Genomic DNA, 7512 nt, shown 5'->3' with positions numbered 1-7512 from the left:
TACTTTGAACCAATATGATTTCAAATAAACGTGTTTTTAATAAAAATTGGTTCAAAACACAAACGCTAACACCACCCGAGACTGATGCAAATGCTATGAGTACGCGTTGTGAAAAAGATTTTCATGGCGCCAAATAACAGGAAAATGCGGCGATACGCTTTCCTCTCAACTGCCATTGCACATGGTCGCTCATTATCATAATTCGCGCGGCCGTCGCACCACAAAAAATCTGCAATGGCGGCCCAGCGCAACGTCAGGCAACGTGAAATTGACGTTTACGAAACAGCCCTTCCTGTGACGCTCTTCACGGGATATTCCTTCAGCCAATCAGCAAGCTCACATGCCGGCTATCTTGGAACGCCACCCCATATTCGCGAAATCACAGATGAATTGCACGGGCTTCTGCACGCTACGGTCCACTTTCTTTTTAAAGCGCTAAAGTCGCAGTATAGGTGCCAAGGACCACAAAAAATGTGTCAATAAATTTGCAGCTCCACGTCACGTTTCGTCATTCTGATGAAAACGCAAAATTGCATTTTGCAAAACTTCCGTTTCCCGGCAAAATTTCAAAACACGTGACCTCTGGACAGCCAATGAGACAGCCAAGATGGCGGATAATGGCGGCCGTGCAGCCGCCATGCGTGTCGAGAATAATAGAGCCTTAGTGAGCTCTGACTCCTTTGCCTCATTTTCGTAGTCTCACACTGCCACCGACATAGCAACGTTTCTCGCAATCACAGCGTGGCCTCCTCTTCTGTTTCCAATCGACGCTGGGTAACTACTGGTGCTACCGAAGGCAATTTTGTTGGTAGGCGATCATTTTGAGGAGAACCTCTGTGTGCTGTTATGCCCAAGAAGAAAGTGCATCTTTAAATAAATAGTGTTAGTACTGCCGCTCTCAATAAAACGGCCCTGCAATTTCTGTGACGAGTCCGGTATTGGCGAATTGCCCTGAAAAAAAAAATATTGCATCGAGCAGAAGTGATATTTCCGTGCTGTCACCAATATGAAATGGGCAGTTGGCGTGTTTTCTATTTCAGTCATCATTGCAGGCCGTCGGTGTTGCAGTGAAAATACTGTACGGCTACGTTACACCCACGACTAATGACGAAGATTCTACGTAATCGACTAGCGACTTTGCAATGTGGTACTGACGTGATTTCTCTTCGCAGCGACATGCTCACACAGAAGCCACCAGTTTGGGACGGTCGTTCATTGCGCGTTCGTGCGAGTCCCTGCCATGGTCTAGTTTACGCTAAACACATGATCACGCTGAGGAAAAGTGTTTTAGTTCCTCGGCCTGTCAACATTCAAGCCGTGAAAGCTCATCCTGGCTTGTGAGAGTATGGAAAACGTGCGCACAGCTGAGTTTTGACAAATGTGCGCACAGTTGACAAGTCAGAGAACGAGGCAAAATTGTGAAGAAATGCAAAAGCGCTCGGGGGTGCATGAAATGTAGCTGCACGTCAAATGACTCCAAGGGGTAATAGTAATCCGCAGAGCCCCATTACGGCGTCCCTTATAATCAAATCTGGGTTCTTGCACGCAAAACTCCAGGGTTTAATTTAACGGCACTCCGCACATTCTTATTAGTCCCTATTAACGCACTTCACTGATGATGTCGTTAAAAAACTCCTAGTCTTTAGCGAGTTTAATTACCACGATTTCACAAACCAACGGCCTCATTGAGCGCCAAGATCACACTCTCATCGACTTCCTTTCAACATACAGGGTGTTTAAGCGAACACTTTCTGAAATTCTTAACGGTTGCCTGTGGCAGATAGCACATTCTAGTTCATGAGCTGGTCTACTCGAAGACGGGGACACTACTTGCGCAAGCAATTTAACCGCATAATCAAATAATTAACAAAATGCACTATAAGTTTTTAAACTATTACGTGATGGTCCATATGGCAATTTACAAATTGTATCTGTGGACATCGCAAGGCGGATCCACTTGGAACGAATTCTTGGAATGACACCAGTTCGAGATATTAATCCACAAACTTGCGGAGAAATGCATTGGTTCCAGTTAGTTTCTTAACAAAACGTCGCTTTATGCATTGAAGCACAAAATTAACTGGAACGAACAATGCATTTCTCTGCAAAGTTCGGGAATTAATATCTCGAAACTAATGCCATCCTGAGAATTATTTGCAAGTGGATCCATCGCCTTGCAAACTCCACGGCTGCAATTTGTAAATTGCAATATCAGGTAATTAGTTAAAAACTAAATAGTGATTTTTTAATTAGTCGATTATGAATTTCAATTTTTTGTACAAGTAATGTCGCCTCTTCGAGTAGACCAGCTCACTAACCATATAATTGGGCTATCTGCCACAGGTAACCTTTAATAAATTTTGAAAGTGTTCGCTGAAACACACTGTATGCTTAATACACTGTCAAACGACAGGTGACCAGGCATTCAGCGTTTTATTAGCTCTTTGATCGCAGCTCCACAGTGTTCTATCATTTCATTATTTTCACATCAATAGGAGGAGACAGATTGCCCATACAATGTGTCACTCAGAAGAAGCTCGGCGACTTTCTCGTCTTAGGACGATATTATCACAAGCTCGAACAACGACTCGTTGGTATACGACGGACATGTTCAGATCAGATTTGTGGCTAGTTATCCGTATGGTTGTGGAGACCAGTCAAAAGAAAATATTAATCGGCACTGAAACGGCAGCAAAGCATTAAACAACTACACGAATAAGGTTCGTAAGATTTATTGACGTATAAACGGCGGTAGACATTCGCCTACTAATTAAATTAGCAAGCATGAAATCACGCACGTGCAGGCAAATGCGAAAATGTCGTTACGGCGCAACCACGAGATCGCGTGAGTCAGAAGACGGTTTGACGTGTGGAAGTGCACTTCGTCTTCATCCATCTTGTTTATCTATCGTTTACTCAGCCATCTTGTTTATATTGTTTGCTCTCTTGAAAATATTGTAGATACATCTTGATATGTGACTTCCGCAACGTCACAAATTGGTGAGGTGTGCCGCGTACCCACGACAAAAAACAATGCTGCTCGGCAGTGATTGTCACCTCGGACTGGACAACATGGGGACGAAACAGGACCCGAAATGGCGCCAACCACATCAACGCCTACGACCCCGACGGTTGTACTGGCTCAGCCGTGGCGTCCAAGAATGTTTTGCGGCACGACCACCTCGATGTGAAAGACTGGATCACCACGTATGAGCGGTAAGTGCCCAAAAGAAATGGGATGCGCCGATTTTGTTGGCTGACTTGACCTTCGACTACAAGCCACGGTGAAGGTGTGGTATGACAACCACGAGGAAGAGCTTAACTGACTGGGACACGTGTAAAATGCAAACAAGCAAGGGCGAACAAGCTGAAGGACTTATTCGGCCGTCCCCCGGACGGAAGAGCACCGCTTAGAAAGAACTAGCGGCTCGTGTCCAAACGTCCACAGAATCATCATATCTTACGTCCAGGACGTGCGGCTCTGTGCTTGTAAAGCCGACAGCGATATAGCTGAGTCAGACAAGGTTGTACTTGTACTGAAGGGGGTCGCTGACGATGCTTTCAACCTTCTAACTACAAAAATTGTGAAACAGTACAAGACATCATAAAATAGCGTAACGCTTTGAGCAGGCCATCAGCCGCCGCATTGCAATGCCGTTCGCGCCTTTGCGAACACAGCTGCGACACACTCTGTGACGGCAGGCTAGGAATGCAGCGGCTATCATCCTCAGACGACCAGACGCGGATTGTGCAGCGATAATTAGAGTCTTGGCTCCTGCAGCCCTTATTAACACGACAGTGCTTATGCCGGGGTCCGCGATAAAGTTCCTGTAACGGGTGTGACGTTTGTCACCAACGAGTAAAATATGTTTTGTTGACAGCGATGTCACCGCCATCTAGGAGCGGTGAAGCGAAGGACTGCATCGTGACCTGAACGAGCGCCCACGGGGAGCGCTTCGGTAGTCACAGCGAAGCGGAGGCTTCGACGCGTATCCGACGGGTGTTGGCACTTGGCGCACATGGTTTGTCTTTCGGTCGTGCGGATTAATCGTTTACGGTCCGATTAGCTTTTGGCGCCTCGTCGCGCTTCGGAGTGCGGCTTCATCAACATGCATGAGCAGTGCTTACACGTCGCCTACTGCTTCACATTCGATGTCCCCAGTAAGGAAGAACCAAGAAAACTGCTCCGCTAAGCGGCGCAGAAAGGCAACGACATCGACAGGCGGACCATCACTTTGGTCCAGTGAGAGACACGCCAGCGTGAAGAAGAACGCTTTTTCACGTTCGGAGCGCACGCTTGCAAACTCGCCACTCTGCATTCCGGAAGCTGAGCGCGTCGCAACCCAACTGGCTACCAAGACCTGGCGGACGCACCAAAATGCTGATATCTTCGCTGAAGTGACTCGGCAGCTGGACGCCGCTCGCCAACAGGATCTCCGCGCAAGGAAAACTTGCAACACGGTCGCCGGCACGCAAATCATGCGCCTTTCACTGCAGCGTACGTTGAGTTCACGAAGCAAACATGCAACAAGCGTCTGTGAGGACACGTTTGGCTTTCGTGTTCTATCGATTCCTACGAAAAAGGGATCAATCATACTTTTTTTCTCGCCCGATTGAGCCGAACAACTTGCCTACGGCAACATTTGTGCAGGCGAAAAATTCGTTAATCTTGGAGTTCACTCTGTATGTGCCGTTGCCTTTCACAGCTGTCGCATGCTCCTCGTCCACCGACTGGTCAGTGGTATCCGGCGCGCTACCGAAATCCAGCTGAGTGGCGAACCGCAGACGATCAGCTAATTGCGTGTTCAAAGGGGCTGGTTAGTTCATCATTACAAAAATAGAGAAACAGCGCTATACAGGACAAGTGAAGAGCACAGGACAGAGCGCTCTGTCCTGTGCTCTTCACTTGTCCTGTGTCACGCTGTTTCTGTATTTTTCAGTCAATCTGTTTTACCTGCCGGTGTATTGGTCACGTGCTCGCCATGTGACAACCCTACTGTCTACTCGCCACTGCAACTACCGTTCACCAGTTATCGCCCCGAAATAGCAATCGCGTTACCAGCCTCCATTTGATCCGCAACAGCCAAACAATAATGCTCGTGCCCTTTGGAACAACCCCTTGTCGTCATTCCGACGCCACCAGTCCCATTCGCCACCAGCTCGTCGACCATCGTCCCTAACGCCCGCAGCAGTCGTCACCCACCGTCCCCGATGCAGCCCCGATGCCGGTTTCCGGAAAACTAAGCGATACAGTTCTCTGGGGTGACGCTGCACTGACGAATCGACAGCAAAACCCTCTGATCACTTTGCCGACCAAACAGAACTTGATGGCGTCAGTGTCCCAGCACTCATTGACACTGGCGCGCACATATCCGTGATGAGTGCCCAATTACTGGCCCACCTCTCGAACTGCTCCGTTGCTACTTGTCTAATCGTTCCATAGTTGTCTGTATAAATGATCATTACTCTACCAATAAATTAATTACCAGAGGTGTTCCTCAGGGTTCCATTTTAGGTCCGTGCTTTTCTTATTATTCATAAATGACTACCTAATGTACTGACCGATTCAGACTGCCTATTATATGCCGACGACACTACATTATACTCACCTCAGCACACACTAAGCGCTCTGCAAGTCACACTTAATACTGACCTCTCCAATGTCCACACATGGTGCATCTTAAACCCACTGTGTATAAATCCAGTTAAGACACGTTTGTCCTCTTCCATAGTCCACCTAAAGTATTAGTAAATCCCGTAATATTTCTTTGAATAACTATGTACTACCGATATCTGAAAAAGTGAGATTTCTTGGTGTTACCCTTGACAAACACCTAAAATATCACTTCCACGTCAGTTCATTACTGCACAAAGCGTCATTTGGTATTCATGTTCTCATCAAAGCACTTGCATACTTTGCACCACATATTCTTACTTCATTATATCATGCATATATAGGTAGCCATTTAACATACTGTTTGTCTACATGGGGAAATACATATCCCACTCACCTCAAGCTGTGGCTTGAGGTGAGTGGAACGCCTCCAAAACCTTAGGCACCTAAAGGCACCTAAAGCCCCAGATTGACTTTTTTTAAACATGATTAAGTATAGCAAGTCGTCCAAAAATACCTTTAAATAATCAGGAACAAACAATTTTCTTACTACAATCCCTATGTAGTTCCAAGAAAGCCAACTTCGTAGCCCATGTTGGCAAATCCACAGGAATGTCGGTCCAATAATTCAAGCCTTGTTAAACGGCAGTGGTAATATTGTTTGCTGCACGTGCAAACAGGGCCAGCGTTAGGTCTCTATCAGAATCGCCCAGCTGATATTCGATCCACGCTGGTAATCTTATGTCATGATTGGACCAGAAATCAGAACGGCACAGCCCTATTGAAACCACGCTGTTAACCTCAGGCCACCATTCCGCCACGAACTGCCAAACGTATAGAACGTTGGTCCGAGCTGACGTGCTGCTTGGGAAAAAGAGACGCCCCCCCCCCGCTTTATCATCATCATCAGCCTGTTTTATGTCCGCTGCGGGACAAATGCCTTTCCCAGCAAACACCAATTAGCCTTGTCGTGCGCTAGCTGATTTCTCCTTGTGCCTGTTGTACTTCCTAATTTCATCACCTCACGTAATTTTCTTCATCCTCGACTGCGCTTCAAGTTCCTTGGCGCCCATTATGTACTCTAATGGTCCACCCGTATCTGCGGTACGCATTACTAGGCCTGCCCAGCTCGATTTTTTCATCCTAATGTCAACTCGAATATTGGCTATCGCCGTTTGCTATCTGATACACACCGCTCTTGACAGGTGTCTTTAATGTTACGTCAACCAATTTTTATTCTATCACCCTTTGCCTGGTCCTTAACTTGTTCTTGAGCTTCTTTGTGAACCTCCAACTGTCTGCCCACTATATAAGCAGCGGTAGAATGCAATGATTGTACCGTTTTTTTTTTTTCAATGACAGTGGTAAGCTCCCAGTCAGGATTTGGCAATGCCTGCCGTATGCATTCCAGCCCAATTTTATTCTTCTGTAAACTTCTTTCTCATGAACAGCGTCCACAGTGAGTAATCGACCTAGATAAACGCAGTCCTGCTCAGACTCTAGAGCTTGACTGACACCCCAACATGCGCTAAGTATAGTTATCCTCTGCGCAACCCTCGCCCCTCGCTTGCGCGCACTTGCTCACGTGATCTGCAACAGTGGGCGCGTGGGCAGATGCGATCATCGACCCCTCACTCTCCCTCTCCTTTTCAGCTCACGCTTGCACCTTATTCCTCGCATCCACCCACACACTGTGCGCGGGGCGCGATCCGACATTATCGCACTTGTACTTCATACGCAGTATCACGCAGACGGCGACGCCAATGGTTAATTTTCGATGTGAGTGTCCGTATAGTTGCTTTCGCAATAATAGCATGGTTTGAAAACCCCACAAATTTGTCGGCGAAGCGAAAGAAATACTGCGAACAGCAAAGTACATACTCGCTTTCTATCTTTTA

Source organism: Dermacentor silvarum, unplaced genomic scaffold, assembly GCF_013339745.2.
Source record: "Dermacentor silvarum isolate Dsil-2018 unplaced genomic scaffold, BIME_Dsil_1.4 Seq973, whole genome shotgun sequence".
Classification (NCBI taxonomy): domain Eukaryota; kingdom Metazoa; phylum Arthropoda; class Arachnida; order Ixodida; family Ixodidae; genus Dermacentor; species Dermacentor silvarum.
Note: the sequence above shows the minus strand (reverse complement) of the source record.